Source organism: Hemiscyllium ocellatum, chromosome 23, assembly GCF_020745735.1.
Source record: "Hemiscyllium ocellatum isolate sHemOce1 chromosome 23, sHemOce1.pat.X.cur, whole genome shotgun sequence".
In the NCBI taxonomy this organism is placed as follows: domain Eukaryota; kingdom Metazoa; phylum Chordata; class Chondrichthyes; order Orectolobiformes; family Hemiscylliidae; genus Hemiscyllium; species Hemiscyllium ocellatum.
In genome coordinates, this window is record NC_083423.1 from 21,790,403 (window position 1) to 21,808,464 (window position 18,062).

The window sequence follows — 18,062 nt, forward strand, 5'->3', positions numbered from 1 at the left end:
TTTTCCCTTTACATCAGAATTCTTGAGAAGGTCCTGCTGAGTACAAGACAAAAATCAACAAAACGTGTCTATTTTCAGCAATACTCAAGTTCAATACTACCATATATCAAATTGTCAAATGATGCAACATGTAAAGACAGCTATTCAACAGGAGCTGCCTTTCTGAAAGATTCACCCATACAGTTCCATTTCCCTTCTCTGTCTCCATTACCAAGCAAACCTCCCCAGTTGATCCGGTTGTTTTCCTGATGAATCAGCTTCCACTTCCATTTCAGGCTGTGCATTCCAGATCACAACCACTCACCCTTAGTCATATCAACTCATAAAAGGAAAATAAAACTTTCTCAAACATCTCACTTCTCAAATGGCTCTTTATTTCTTTAATGCTTCAACTCCAGCAGCTCCTAGGTGAATCTAAATCCTCTTTCCCATTGCATCATATCCTGAATATGTTTAAGTGATCTCAATATCTTCCCAATAGGCTAATGGAGTAAACTCCCCGGTCAGTGGTCCCGCATTATAAATACATTTACCTAAACCAAAAATTCTGTCCTCCTAATTTCTGTGGATACTCTGTATTACATAACCATTGTTCCATCTCCATTTCAAGTTACACTTCAAGTTACATACTGGAGGAAAATAAAGTGCTTCTTATTGTAGCTGCCTCTACATTTACCAGCTCTTTCAATCAGTCACACTTCCATCTGCAGCCATTATTCTCCCAGCAGTACGCCCTTCCGTCAAATCCTCTGACCAATGACCCCTCCCCAAACAGATTCACTCACCAATAACCCCCACCCAAACAGATTCACTCACCAATAACCCCCACCCAAACAGATTCACTCACCAATGACCCCCCCAACCAGATTCACTCACCAATAACCCCCACCCAAACAGATTCACTCACCAATGGCCCCTCCCCCAGATTCACTCACCAATGCCCCCCCAGCCAGATTTACTCGCCAATAACCTCCCCAAATGCAGATTCACCCACCAATAACCCCTCCCCAACCAGATTTACTCATTAATGGCCCACCAACTAGATTCACTCACCAATGACCCCCACCTAACCAGATTTACTCGCCAATAACCCCCCAAACACAGACTCACTCACCAATAACCCCTCCCCAAACAGATTCACTCACCAATAACCCCCGCCCAAACAGACTCACTCATCAACCCAACCAGATCCACTCACCAATGGCCCCTCCCCAAACCAGATTTACCCAATGCCCCTACCCCCAGATTCATTCACCAATGACCCCTCCCCAACCAGATTCACTCGCCAATGACCCTTCACCAACTAGATTCACTCGCCAATAACCCCTCCCCAACCAGATTCACTTGCCAATAACCCCCACCCAAACAGATTCACTCACCAATAACCTTCGCCCAACCAGATTCACTCACCAATAATCCCTTCCCAACCAGATTCACTCAACAATGACCCCTCCCCAACCATATTCACTCACCAATGACCCCTCCCCCAGATTCACTCACCAATGCACCCCCATCCAATCAGATTCACTCACCAATGACCCCTGCCAAACCAGCTTCACTCAACAATGAAGCCTCCCCAACCAGATTCACTCGCCAATGAACCCTCCCTAACTAGATTCACTCGCAAATAACCCCTCACCAGATTCACTCGTCAATAAGCCCTCCCCAGATTCACTCGCCAATAACCCCTCCCAAACCAGATTCACTCACCAATGACACCTCCCCAACCAGATTCACTCACCAATGACCCCTCCCCCCGATTCACTCTCCAATGACCCGCACCCAACCAGATTCACTCACCAATAACACCCTGCCCAAACAGATTCACTCATCAATGCCACCCTAACCAGATTTACTCGCCAATGACCTCCCCAAACACAGATTCACCCACCAATAATCCCTCCCCAACAAGATTTACTCACCAATGGCTCCCCGACCAGATTCACTCACCAATGACCCCTGCCCAACCAGATTTATTCGCCAAAGAACTCCCTAAACGCAGATTCACTCACCAATGACCCCCGCCCAAACCCAGATTCACTCACCAATGACCCCTCCCACACCTGATTCACTCATCAATAACCCCTCCCCAACCAGATTCACTCACCAATAACCCCCGCCCAACCAGATTCACTCACCAATAACCCCCGCCCAACCAGATTCACTCACCAATGACACCTCCCCAACCAGATTCACTCACCAATAACCCCACTACTAGATTCAATCACCAATGATCCCCCTAACCAGGTTCACTCACCAGTGACCCCTCCCCAACCAGATTCACCCAATGCCCCTCCCACCCAACTAGATTCACTCACCAATAAACCCCGCCCAATCAGATATACTCGCCAATGACCTCCCCAAACGCAGATTCACCCACCAATAACCCCTTCTCAACCAGATTCACTCGCCAATAACCCCTCCCAAACCAGATTCACTCAAAATGACCCCCCACCCAACCAGATTCACTCAATGACCCCTCCCCCGATTCACTCACCAATAACACCCCGCCCAAACAGATTCACTCATCAATGCCACCCTAACCAGATTTACTCGCCAATGACCTCCCCATACGCAGATTCACCCACCAATAACCCCTCCCCAACAAGATTTACTTACCAATGGCCCCCCGACCAGATTCACTCACCAATGACCCCCGCCCAACCAGATTTACTCGCCAAAGAACTCCCCAAACGCAGATTCACTCACCAACGCCCAACTAGATTCACTCACCAATGGGACCTCCCCAACCAGATTCACTCACCACTAACCCCTCCCCAACCAGATTCACTCACCAACGCCCCACAACCAGATTCACTCACCAATAACCCCTCCCCAACCGGATTCACTCACCAATAACCACTCCCCAACCAGATTCACTCACCAATAACCTTCGCCCAACCAGATTCACTCACCAATAACCCCTGCCCAACCAGATTCAATCACCAATGATCCCCCTAACCAGGTTCACTCACCAGTGACCCCTCCCCAACCAGATTCACTCACCAATGACCCCTCCCCAACCAGATTCAATCACCAATAACCCCTCCCCAACCAGATTCACTCACCAATGACCCCTCCCCAACCAGATTCAATCACCAATGATCCCCCTAACCAGGTTCACTCACCAGTGACCCCTCCCCAACCAGATTCACCAAATGCCCCTCCCCCAGATTCACTCATCAATGCCCCACCCACCCAACCAGATTCACTCACCAATGAACCTCGCCCAACCAGATTTATTCGCCAATCACCTCCCCAAACACAGATTCACCCACCAGTAACCCCTTCCCCAACCAGATTTACTCACCAATGCCCCCCAACCAGATTCACTCAACAATGACCCCTCCCCAACCAGATTCATTCGACAATGACCCCAGCCCAACCAGATTCACTCACTAATGACCCCCGCCCAACCAGATTTACTCACAAATGACCCCCCAAACCCAGGTTCACTCACCAATGACCCTTCCCCAACCAGATTCACTCACCAATAACCCTTCCCCAACCAGATTCACCCACCAATGATCTCCACCCAACCAGATTCACTCAACAATAACCCCTCCCCAACCAGATTCACTCATCAATGACCCCAGCCCAACCAGATTCACTCACCAATGCCCCCCAACTAGATTCACTCAACAATGACCCCTGCCCAACCAGATTCACTCACCACTAACCCCTCCCCAACCAGATTCACTCACCAACGCCCCACAACCAGATTCACTCACCAATGCCCCCCAACTAGATTCACTCAACAATGACCCCTGCCCAACCAGATTCACTCAATAATGACCCCAGCCCAACCAGATTCACTCACCAATGCCCCCCCCACCCAAACAGATTCACTCACCAATGGCCAATCCCCAACCAGATTCACTCACCAATAACCCCCGCCCAACCAGATTCACTCACCAATAACCCCTGCCCAACCAGATTCACTCACCAATAACCCCTGCCCAACCAGATTCACTCACCAATAACCCCACTACCAGATTCAATCACCAATGATCCCCCAACCAGGTTCACTCACCAGTGACCCCTCCCCAACCAGATTCACCAAATGCCCCTCCCCCAGATTCACTAACCAATGCCCCACCCACCCAACCAGATTCACTCACCAATGAACCTCGCCCAACCAGATTTATTCGCCAATCACCTCCCCAAACACAGATTCACCCACCAGTAACCCCTTCCCCAACCAGATTTACTCACCAATGCCCCCCAACCAGATTCACTCAACAATGACCCCTCCCCAACCAGATTCATTCGACAATGACCCCAGCCCAACCAGATTCACTCACCAATAACCCTTCCCCAACCAGATTCACTCACCAATGACCTCCACCCAACCAGATTCACTCAACAATAACCCCTCCCCAACCCGATTCACTCTTCAATGACCCCAGCCCAACCAGATTCACTCACCAATGCCCCCCAACTAGATTCACTCAACAATGACCCCTGCCCAACCAGATTCACTCACCACTAACCCCTCCCCAACCAGATTCACTCACCAATGCCCACAACCAGATTCACTCACCAATGCCCCCCAACTAGATTCACTCAACAATGACCCCTGCCCAACCAGATTCACTCAATAATGACCCCAGCCCAACCAGATTCACTCACCAATGCCCCCCCCCCACCCAAACAGACTCACTCACCAATGGCCAATCCCCAACCAGATTCACTCACCAATAACCCCCGCTCAACCAGATTCACTCACCAATAACCCCTGCCCAACCAGATTCACTCATCAATAACCCCACTACCAGATTCAATCACCAATGATCCCCCTAACCAGGTTCACTCACCAGTGACCCCTCCCAAACCAGATTCACCAAATGCCCCTCCCCCAGATTCACTCACCAATGCCCCACCCACCCAACCAGATTCACTCACCAATGAACCTCGCCCAACCAGATTTATTCGCCAATCACCTCCCCAAACACAGATTCACCCACCAGTAACCCCTTCCCCAACCAGATTTACTCACCAATGCCCCCCAACCAGATTCACTCAACAATGACCCCAGCCCAACCAGATTCACTCAACAATGATCCCTGCCCAACCAGATTCACTCAACAATGACCCCTCCCCAACCAGATTCATTCAACAATGACCCCAGCCCAACCAGATTCACTCACCAATGACCTCCGCCCAACCAGATTTACTCACCAAGGACCCCCCAAATCCAGATTCACTCACCAATGACCCTTCCCCAACCAGATTCACTCACCAATAACCCTTCCCCAACCAGATTCACTCACCAATGACCTCCGCCAACCAGATTTACTCGCCAATGACCCCCCAAACTCAGATTCACTCACCAATAACCCCTCCCCAGCCAGATTCACTCATCAATGACCCCAGCCCAACCAGATTTAATCACCAATGCCCCCAACTAGATTCACTCAACAATGACCCCTGCCCAACCAGATTCACTCAACAATGACCCCAGCCCAACCAGATTCACTCACCAATGCCCCCCCACCCAAACAGACTCACTCACCAATGGCCCCTCCCCAACCAGATTCACTCACCAATAACTCCCGCACAACCAGATTCACTCACCACTAACCCCTGCCCAACCAGATTCACTCACCAATAACCCCTCCCCAACCAGATTCACTCACCAATAACTCCACTACCAGATTCAATCACCAATGATCCCCCTAACCAGGTTCACTCACCAGTGACCCCTCCCCAACCAGATTCACCCAATGCCCCTCCCCCAGATTCACTCACCAATGCCCCATCCACCCAACCAGATTCACTCACCAATGAACTTCGCCCAACCAGATTTACTCGCCAATCACCTCCCCAAATGCAAATTCACCCACCAATAACCCCTTCCTCAACTAGATTTACTCACTAATGCCCCCAACCTGATTCACTCAACAATGACCGCTCCCCAACTAGATTCACTCAACAATGACCCCAGCCCAACCAGATTCACTCACCAATGCCCTCCCACCCAAACAGACTCACTCACCAATGGCCCCTCCCCAAACAGACTCACTCACCAATAACCCCCGCCCAACCAGATTCACTCACCAATAACCCCCGCCCAACCAGATTCACTCACCAATGACCCTTCCCAACCAGATTCACTCACCAATAACCCCACTACCAGATTCAATCACCAATGATCCCCCTAACCAGGTTCACTCACCAGTGACCCCTCCCCAACCAGATTCACCCAATGCCCCTCCCCCAGATTCACTCACCAATGCCCCATCCACCCAACCAGTTTCATCACCAATGAACCCCGCCCAACCAGATTTACTCGCCAATCACCTCCCCAAATGCAAATTCACCCACCAATAACCCCTTCCCCAACCAGATTTACTCACCAATGCCCCCCAACCAGATTCACTCAACAATGACCCCCCAACCAGATTCACTCACCAATGCCCCCCCCACCCAAACAGACTCACTCACCAATGGCCCCTCCCCAACCAGATTCACTCACCAATAACCCCCGCCCAACCAGATTCACTCACCAATAACCCCCGCCCAACCAGATTCATTCACCAATGACCCCCTGCCCCCTATTAGATTAGTTAGTATTGATGACCATCTTGCCCTGTAGCCATTCACTGACGGCTTTCCTCCTTCATACACTGACTCGGAGCAGTATTTCAGGGAAGATTCCGACTGGTAGGCTCCTAGCTCTTAGAAAGGAGGTAGCGGTCATGAGGCTCTTTAAAAGTGTGAAAAGGGGCTGCTGAAAGCGATCTACACGACATTTGATGTGAAAATGATTGCCCCTTTCCAGATGTCGGTCCGTTTCTCATACAAGGGCTGACAGGTAGTTTACACCTATCTTGTCACAGGTAGCTCCCAGTCACGGCAAGTGCAGAGTTTCAAAGACCCAACGACCTCCAGAAAGCGCCAGTCCTGTCTTCACTTCTGGGGAAGTTAGGAATTCAGAAACTGCTCGCAATATGTGCCCTCTCTGTGCCCTCCTGCTCCCAGAGAATGACATCGGTCAGACCGCCACTGCTGTTAGATATGAACTTACCCAAAAGCCTGCTCACTCCCTCCAGTCCATTCTCCAGATAAACCCCCCTTGCACTGTCCTTTCCCGGGAAACTCCAGCTGCTGCAAGTTCTCCGAAAGGGACTCATGAAACAGCATCAGTCATGGAGAGGAAGTGCTGCTCTCAATGTCCCCCTTTTAAAGCTTTATCACCGGGCGCCTTCCGATGGGGGTCTCGGGGAGGGGTGTGTCCAGGTGTAGGCTTGACCCAGGTAAGATGCTGCCCTCCGTCAGCCTGGGATCTGCTGAAGGAACGGGGCTGGACCCTACAGTGTAAACTTTGCAGGGCTGCTTCTGTAGGGGTCAGACACAGCCCAGGAGCACCGCTCTGAGCTGTCCATCACAGGAACCAGGAGGCGCTGGGTGCTGCTGCTGGATGAACCCAACCTGCCTGGAAACCCCCAGCATCATCCGCTCCTCGGGTTCTGTGGGTTTCCTCAATCGCTGAACTGAAGGGAGGGGAGTTGGAGCTGAGCAGGGAGTGCTCCATACAGCCCTGACTCTCTGCTCAGGAAGCTGACAACAGCCTCCCCTAACGGTGACAGCGCGACACGTCAGTCACCCGGAGCCCAGTGGCAAGTTCCCACATCTCCATGGTCAGGTCTCACTCACCATCCGGTTGCTCCCAGGTTTTCAACTCGGCAAGTATTTTTTTTGATGTGGAGAGGGAAATTCTAACCTTCCACTGGCCACACCTGAGACTGTCTATGCCCACATCCGTTACATCACCAGACTTCAGCCCTGTCTCCACTCATCTGCTCCTCCCATGGGGGGTGGCATGGTTGTTCAATGGTTAGCACTGCTGCCTCTCACCACCAGGGACCCAGGTTCGCTTCCAGCCACAGGCGACTGTGTAGAGTTTGCACATTCTCCCCGTGTCTGCATGGGTTTCCTCTGGTTCTCACAGTCCAAAGATGTGCACCTTAGGTGAATTGGCCATGCTAAATTGCCCGTAGTGTTAGGTGCATTAGTCAGAGGGGAAATGGGTCTCTGTGGGTTGTTTTTCAGAGGGTTGGTGTGGACTTGTTGGGCTAAAGGGCGTGTTTCCCCACTGTAGGGAATCTTAAATCATTAAAGAATCTATGACTAATGTTGTGCCTACGTCTCAGAAATTAGAGGTGGAAGGTTGTAGTTAATGTAACAAAGTCAGCCAGGTGGACCTCAAGACTGAGTTCCCTGATTGAGGCTGTTAACCTGGTACCTGTTGGTACTTGAATCTCCCCTCCTGGTCTAGAGGTGGATTCAGTACCACCACACCACAAAAGCCCCAGGAAGGGTCACTGGACCCAAAATGTTAACTGATTTTTCTTCACAGATGCTGCCAGACCTGCTGAGCTTTTCCAGCAATTTCTGTTTTTGTACCACAAAAGCCCTCCTTTGTTATTCTAGTTATTTTAATCAATCTTCTCCAGTATGCTGTAACATGCCCCTGGAACTATCACTGAACTGAAGGAGCACCTCAATAAAGTGACCGTTGTCTGAGCCAATGTCTTTTTAAAGAGGGAGAGGATTGGTGGTGGTTGAACGTGAGGGTCACCATGCCTTACACAAGGGGAGAGCTTGAGAAGAAGACTTCTTCATGGTAAGCTCAGCCAGCATAGGAACTGAACCAATGTTATTGACAGCACTACATTGCAAACCAGCCATCTAGCCACAAGAAGATTCTGCTCTGGTTTTAATCTTCCAGTCACCGTAAACAATTTCCAACAAAAAGATCCCATCCTGGCAAAACTAAAACACCTGGTGGTGATGTGGGAATTATAAGGATCATCCAACCAGAATTGAAACCTTTCTGCACCTGGCCAGACCAGATCACCATAGAGAACGGTATATTCCTGTGGGGAACTGTTCTGAGTAAAGGTCACTGGCTGAACTTCACCAAGATCCTCTAGGGGTTTCCAAAATGAAGATGTTGGTTCAAAGTTATGAATGATAGCCATCATCAGATGCTCATAGAGCTGCATTGGTGTGTACGGAGTATTGCCAGCAGCATCCCCCCATTAGTGGAAATGGCCAGGTGAACCCTGAATCGGTAACATGTCAACTATAGCGGTCCGTTCATGGAGTCAATGTTTTGGTCAATATGGATGCCCATTCAAGATGGTTTGATGAGCATTCCCCCTCCAACTCTATTTTGATTTAGTCCCTGCCCTCCCCTTCACTGTTTGATCACACAGCATTGCCCTTTGACGTGAAGGGCACTGCTTGTCACTGGCCACTCGGGTGTTTTCCTATCTTCCTGGTGCTGGAAATTGAATAAAGATTCGGGCACCTTGTGTCTCACACCTGCCACACACACACACCATGGGTGCTGGGGAAAAAATAAGTGTAAGAAAAAAAAAATAAACAGGATTGTGCACTATCACAGTTAGGCAGTAGTGTGAGGGGAAGGGGAAGAAAAACAAAAAAAATAGGAGATTTAAAGTCTCCAAAAAAAAGGAAAAAAGATTTTTTAAAAAGCAGGATTATGTCACCTGTTGTCTTTCATTGTGTCTCACACCTGCACACACACATCATGGGAGCTGGACAAAAAAAATATAACCAGGAGAACATGGGAAAATATAAGCACTAAAGAAAAGAAACTAATATAAACAGGAGATAAAAAATAAAATAGACAGGGAGTGTTGGTGCCCTCTTGTGGTGCAGTGGTAGTGTCCCTACCCCTGAACATCCGGAGTCAAGCCCCACATGCTCCAGTGGTGCGTAATAATATCTCTCAACAGGTTGATTAGGAAAATAGGTTTTATAAAAGAAGGGTGTCAGGGGTTCTGTTCACTCGAGGAGTCAGCTCTGTGCTAGCTGGGTCAGTATACATGTAACTAGAGGATGACTTGGTGATGGGATATTGGCTTTTGGAGAGCTATTTCGATGGCAACATCATCCCTACCAAGATCGTGAGCATCCTGGCTTGGAAATATATTTCTTCACTATTGCTGTGTCAAAATCCTGGAATTCCTTCCTTTAATGGCATCATAAATCAACACATGCAGTTCAAGAAAGAAGCTCAACAAAGATTGTTTTTAAATTCATGACTTCTGAGATACTAAAGCAGTCCATGTCCCAGTGCATCAAGAACTGTATTTTACCTCCTAATAACATCTGAAGGACGGTCTGAGACCCCATAGAACAGCTGCTGGTTATATTAGTTAGGAGTTGATTGGGTGTGATTTGGTTCCATAAATATGGGGAGCTAGTAATTGTAAGGTTTATAAAAATGGAGTAATCTGTGGTATCTGAACTTCATGGAATGCAATTAATGACATAAAGCTCTCACCAGAAGTGTGAACTTGGATTCTTTCAAAAACATTTATTTTCTTGCGTCTCACACTGGACAATATCCAGGCTTGGGACAATAAATGGCATATCATTATTCATGTCACACATCTCCAAAAAGAGAGAATCTAACCATTTCCTTTGACATGCAATGGCATTACGATTGTCGAAACCCACAGTAACAATGTCTTGGCGGTTATAATTGATCAGAAACTGACCAGACCAGCCACATAAAAGCTGTGGCTATAAGAATAAGTCAGAGGCTAGAAATCCTGTGTCTGCAATTCAATCCTCCCCTGCCATCAAGGGCTGTTCTTGTTGAGAGGATTGTTTAATGGAATCTCTTTAATGCTTATTGTGACTTTCTTTTAAGATTCTTTATCCAAATCTATAATGAATTCAAAATCGTTAACTGTGATTATTTGGAAACTAGAACTGAAATAAATCTATTTGTGATGGATCTCCAAGTTTAAATTAGGTAGGTATGGAATTCTATCAACATACACAAGGAAGTCCATATCCAACTGTCTCAGCTGCACGTTTGTAATAGGACCCTTTGTGTACTATCTTAGTCTGTTACCTTGCATATATATCCCGCGTATAGAGCTACTATTATTCTCACTTATGATATACTTCAAGACACCAAACAAGCTAATCTAAGACAATTAAGCAGCACCAAATGCTTTCAGCAAAGACTTTCGGCCATTTGGTGCTGCTTTTGGACGTGGCAGCCACAACAGGTAGGCACATTAACACTGTGCCATAAAAGCCCCCAGCCAGGAAGTAAGATTAGCATCAGCAGCATTCTCACTCACTCACCTCTCGACAGGAGAGTTTTAATTTGAACAAAGCATTGTCCCCAAACAAAGCAGAGGAGAAGTTTTGTAAACCTGGGTAACTACGAGAAAATTTCCAAATTTCTCATCACGTGATTGCTGCCAAGTGAACTAAGCATGGGCAATCCCAGTGACTGTCAAAGTCAGCATCGCGCTGAATTCCTTATCTGCTAACTCCTATTATGGATCAACAAATGCTACTTGTAGAATCTTGCAACTTTCTGCACCTCCTTACTGGAGATATTTTTAATTATTGTGTTGCCCTGATATAGGTCAGAGGTTTGAAATTCAACCCGGAGTGTGTGGGACAATGAGTGAGACAATACAAGTGGGGTATTGTTCAGCCATTCAATATGACCATGACATACCTTGGGTTTCAATTCCACTTTTTGATTTCATTCCCCATATCCTTTGTTCACCAGAGACCAAAAATCCGCCCCAGTCTTAAATGGAAGCAGAGATGGAGCATTTACCAGCCTCACAGAATAAAGAATTTCCAAGATTCATAAAACTTCTGAGTGAAGAAATTTTTCCTCATCTCAGACTTATCCAGAGAATGTCTTCATGTCTGATTCCCTAGCCAGCAGAAAAAAACCCTGTCAATCCTCTTCAGGAGGGTCTTGTGGTATTATTACTAGACTAGTGTGCCACTGTGGCTCAGTGGTTAGCATGGCTGCCGACTAATTCTAGGGACCTGGGTTCAATTCCAGCCTCAGGTGACTGTCTGTGTAGAGTTTGCATATTCTCCCCTGTGTCTGTGTGGGGGCTCTGTTTTTTTTCCCACAACCCAAAGATGTGCAGATTAGGTGAATTGGCCATGCTAAATTGCCCATAATGTTCAGGGATGTGTAGGTTAGTCAGGGGTAAATATAGGGGAATGGGTCTGGGTGGGTTACTCTTTGGAGAGTCGGTGTATACTTGTTGGGCCGAAGGGCCTGTTTCCACGCTGTAGGGATTCTATTAACGTAGAAACTCAGCTCATGTTCTGGGGATCTGGCTTCAAAGTGTGCAATTTGAATTTGATTAAGACATATCTGGAATTCTGAATGGTGACCATGGAACCATTGTCAATTGCCATAAAAACCCATCTGCCTCACTAATGACCTTCAGAAAAGGAAATTACCATCCTCATCTGGTCTGGCTTAAAGGTGACTCCAGACCTAAAGCAATGTTGTTGACTCTGGGCAATTAGGAATGGGGCAATGAATGCAAGCTCAGCCAGTGACGCCCTCATCCTGCGAATGACTAAAAACAAAGGACTTTATATGTTCAATGACATCACCGCTCGTTCTTCTAAACTCTGAAAATATAGGCTGAAATTATTTGGTATCACCTTGAAAACTAAGTCTAGTCCCAGCGAACAATCTGCAAACGTCTGCACTGCCACAACCAAACCAAATACATTCTTCCATAAAACTGAAGACCAACAGAGCAGGCAGATTCCAGATCAGTCTCACTCCAATTATAGCATCTTATTAACACATCACACCTTTACTTAAAGCAGGACTCCTTTATTGCTGTACTCCAAAACTCCTGCAATAAAGGGAAACATGCCATTTGCCTTTCTAATTGTTTGCTGTTCCTACATATTAACCAAAGTCTCTCTGAACATCAACATTTACACCTGTACATTTTTAAACAAAAAGTAATTTTTTCTATTCTTAGGATCAAAGTAAATAACTTGATATTTCCTCTCATACACAATCTGCCATCTAGTTGCGAACTCACTTAAACTGCCTATATATCTTTGTAGTAAAAAGTGAGGACTGCAGATGCTGGAGATCAGAGCTGAAAATGTGTTGCTGGTTAAAGCGCAGCAGGTCAGGCAGCATCCAAGGAACAGGAAATTTGACGTTTCGGGCACAATTCCTGATGAACGGCTTGTGCCCGAAACGTCGAATTTCGTGTTCCTTGGATGCTGCCTGACCTGCTGCGCTTTAACCAGCAATACATTTACAGCTATATATCTTTGTACACTCTTTACAAATTCCTCAACTTTCCACCTAGTGTTATATTATCAGCAGACTTAGATAACATTGCTCACTAACAAAAGCCAAGACTGCTGGAGAAAGACAGCAGGTCTGGCAGCATCTGTACAGAGAAAAAACAGTCATCATTTTGACATAGAAAGGATGAAGGTTCGCTGGACCAAAACCATTAACTCTGATTTTCTCTCTAAAGATGCTGCTGGCACTTTCTGCTTTTGTTTCAAATTTCCAGCATTCATAGTTCTTTATATTTTCTGTTATGCTCTGTCTTTTTGTTGAATCATGAATAAAGTTTGGAAATAATTCAGGCCCCAGTTTTGAGATCTTTGCAACACTCCACCAGCCACAACCTGCCAACTTGTAAATGCCCCATTTATGCCTTTGTTAATCACTCACAATTCACACAAACATAATAATCCCTTTTCCATGGGACCATATCTTGTTGATTAACCTTTTGTGGGGCACCTTATTGATTGCATGTTTGGCATTCAGTTACACTACAGCTAATGCTTCCCTTTATCAACTCTATTATTTATGTCCTCAAACAAAATTCTACTAAATTTGTCATGCACAATTTCCTATTTTTTGTCTAATTAGGCTATGATTTTCTCAGTTCATTGTTAGGACTTCCTTAATAATAGTTTCCAGTAGATTCCAATGACAGATGTCATACTAAGTGGCCTGTTTTCTCTACCTGTCCCTTCTAGAATCATTGTATTAGACAATGTGGGAAAGAGAGAGTGTGATAGAGAGGCATTGCATAAGGAACAGCGGGAGAGAATAAGGGAAAAAGGTAATGTGTGGAAAGAATGCGAGATAGACAGTGAGAGAGAGAAGCAGTGGGTAGAATTTAATCCTGGTGATGGGGTCTCACATATCAACTGGTCAAGAGTCACATGTCATTTATTTTGGGAAATATATTAAATACAATTGAGTGGCCAGTGGAGGACCCTCCTTCCTATCAAGAAAATCCTACCCAATGGCACCTCTTCATTGCAGGGAGCGCCACTGGGATGTCATGGCTGTTGCCACCACCAACCAAAGTCAATGAGGGACTGACCAATGAGTAAGAGTGAGATGACAATCAGAGGGAGGAGAGATCATTGACTGTGTGTGGGGAAGGGGTGGGATCCCCCTTGCTGTTGTTGAGTCCAGGGCTTATGCTCGAAACGTCGAATTCCCTATTCCTGAGATGCTGCCTGGCCTTCTGTGCTTTAACCAGCAACACATTTTCAGCTCCCTCAATCAGTCACTGGCTGCCTTTGATTAATTGAGGTTGAGACAGAAAACCAGCACAGGAACCCTCACACCTGATTAACAGCCCCCTGCCCAATCTCACCTTGGGGAGGGCCATTCAATTCCACCCAGTATGGTAGTGTGATAGAGTGAAACGATGTGAAGAGGAGTCAGATGCTGAGGGAAAGAAATGCTGTATAAGAGAAACTGTGTGAGAAATAAACAGGGTGAAAGTAGTTAATAGAACAAGGTATAAAGAACTTCAGTGTCTAATGTGTGCAGTAACTGCTCAGTGTATGTTTGAAAGAATAATTAGATTAGATTAGACTTACAGTGTGGAAACAGGCCCTTCGGCCCAACAAGTCCACACCGACCCGCCGAAGCGCAACCCTCCCATACATTTACCCCTTACCTAACACTACGGGCAATTTAGCATGGCCAATTCACCTGACCCGCACATCTTTGGACTGTAGGAGGAAATCGGAGCACCCGGAGGAAACCCACGCAGACACGGGGAGAACATGCAAACTCCACACAGTCAGTCGCCTGAGTCGGGAATTGAACCCGGGTCTCAGGCGCTGTGAGGCAGCAGTGCTAACCACTGTGCCACCGTGCCGCCCATAATGCAGAGGAAGCTTCATTCTAAACTGCAGCTAAATTGACCTGGCCATGTTTTTCTCTTTATTCTTCATGAGGCTGAGGTGTTGTGGTCAAGTCTACTGTTTGCTGTCCTTCCATGACTGCCCTTACCATTAAGTGGCTCTTGAAGCCATTTTAGAATGCCTTTAAGAATAAACGGTCATACCTGGGCCAGACCAGCTAAGGATTAGAGAAAGGACATTAATGAACCAGATGGACGAGGTTGTTGACATGCTTTTTACAAAGACTGTGATAGTTTTGTAGTCACCATTACTGAAGGTAGCTTCAAATTCCAGATTTATGGAGTGAATCTAAATTTAACAAGCTATCACTGTGGGATTATGAACCCATATCCCCAGAGCATTAAACAGCCTCTGAATTAATAGGCCAGTGGCATTATCACAACTCCAGATCCCAACTGCCATTGTTTGGTGAAGTCACAGAGTCATGCAGTCAAAGAGATGTACAGCATGGAAACACACCCTTCAGTCCAAATTGTCCATACCGACCAGATATCCCAACCCAATCCAGTCCCACCTGCCAGCACCCGACTTATATCCCTCCAAACCCTTCCTATTCATATACCGATCCAGATGCCTTTTAAATGTTGCTATTATACCAGCCTCCACCACTTCCTCTGGCAGCTCATCCCATACACGTACCACCCTCTGTGTGAAAAAGATGCCCCTTAGGTCTCTTTTATATCTTTCCCCTTTCACCCTAAACCTATGCCCTCTAGTTCTGGACTCCCCCACCCCAGAGAAGAGACTTTGACTATTTATCTTATCCATGTCCCTCATGATTTTATAAATCACTATAAAGTCATCCCTCAGCCTCCGACGCTCCAGGGAAAACAGCTCCAGCCTGTTCAGCCTCTCCCTATAGCTCAAATCTTCCAATGCTGGCAACATCCTTGTAAATCTTTTCTGAACCCTTTCAAGTTTCACAACATCTTTCCAATAGGAAGGAGACCAGAATTGGACACAATATTCCAACAGTGGCCTAACCAATATCCTGTACAGCTGCAACATGACCTTCCAACTCCTGTACTCAATATTCTGACCAATAAAGAAAAGCATACCAAACACCTTCTTCACTGTCCTAACTACCTGCGACTCCACTTTTAAAGAGCTTTGAACCTGCACTCCAAGGTCTCTTTGTTCAGCAACACTCCCCAGGAACTTACCTTTAAATGTATAAGTCTGCTAAGATTTGCTTTTCCAAAATGCAGTACCTTGCATTTATCTAAATTAAACTACATCTGTCACATCTCAGCCCATTGGCCCATCTGATCAAGATCCTGTTGTAATCTGAGGTAACTCTGTCCACTACACCTCCAATTTTGGTGTAATCTGCAAACTTACTAACTGTACCTCTTATGCTCACAACCTAATCCTTTATATAAATGATGAAACTTAGTGGACCCAGCACCAATCCTTGTGGCACTTCACTGGTCACAGGCCTCCAGTCTGAAAAACAACCCTCCACCACCACCCTCTCTCTTTTACCTTTGAGCTAGTTCTGTATCCAAATGGCTAGTTCTCCCTGTAATCCATGAGATCTAACCTTGCTAACCAGTCTTCTATGAGGAATCTTGTCGAATGCCTTACTGAAGTCCATATAGACCATATCCAACACTCTGCCCTCAATCATCTTTGTTACTTCCTCTAAAAACTCAATCAAGTTTGAGAGACATGATTTCCCACACACAAAGACATGTTGACTATCCCTAATCAATCCTTGCCTTTCCAAATACATGCACATCATGTCCCTCAGGATTCCCTCCACCAACTTGCCCACCACTAACGTCAGGCTCACCCGTCTGTAGTTTCCTGGCTTAGCCTTACCACCCTTCTTAAACACTGGCATCACGTTAGCCAACCTCCAGCCCTCCGGCACCTCACCTGTGACTATCGATGATAGAAATATCTCAGCAAGGGGCCCAGCAATCACCTTCCTGGCTGCAGAGTGGGCTCCAGAGTTCTAGGGTAGGCCTGAGCAGATCCTTTGGAATTATCCACTTTTATGCATTTCAAAATATCCAGCATTTCCTCCTCTGTAATATGGACACTTTTCAAGATGTCACCATCTATTTCCCTACAGTCTATACTTTCCATGTCCTTTTCCACAGCAAAATATTCATCTTGTATCTCCCCTATCTCCTGCAGTTCCATACAAAGGCCACCTTGCTGATCTTTGAGGGGCCCTTTTCTCTAGGAGAAAGTGAGGACTGCAGATGCTGTAGATCAGAGCTGAAAATGTGTTGCTGGAAAAGCTCAGCAGGTCAGGCAGCATCCAAGGAGAAGGAGAATCGACGTTTCAGGCATGAGCCCTTCTTCAGGAATGCCCTATTCTCCTATTCTTCAAAAAGGACCCATTCTCTCCCTTGTTATCCTTATGTCGTTAATGTATTTATAAAAGCCTTTGGATTCTCCTTAACTCTATTTGCCACAGCTATCTGATCTCTTTGTGAAATCTCCCATGAACAGTCTATTCTGGACTCCTCCACCAGAGAAAACACTGGCTGAGGAAGGAATCTGAAGATTCTATGACTAGTGGTGAACCTGAGAAAAGGAGGAAAGGGGAATGGGCTGTTCGGCCAGTTTTGAAGTTTAGGCAATATGCTGGAATACAGGAATGATTGAGTTTGTAATGGTCAGGTGGGATTGGGAAGGAAACAGCCAATGAAAAGGAATAAGAGTTGGGTGCCAATCAAGTTGCAGTGCCAAGCAGATTGCAGTGCCAAGTGTAACAATGTGGTCACTTTAAAGAGGTTATTTTGTCCTTTTTGTTTGAAGAGAAATTGTAAGGTAGAGGTGCCAAGCAATCTCAGGGAATGCAAACAGCATTGAACACCTTGAATTTTGTTTAACTGCTAGAATGGGTGTGGCCAGTTCTCACAGATTAGGAGTTCTGGATTTTGGTTTTTCAGTAAGATTAGAAGTTATTGGGGTCTCAGAGTTGGAAACTCCAGTGAATGTCTCTTGGCTTCTACTCTTCTGAATTTTCTCAATGTTTATTTCCTCCTGGACTGGAGAACTGT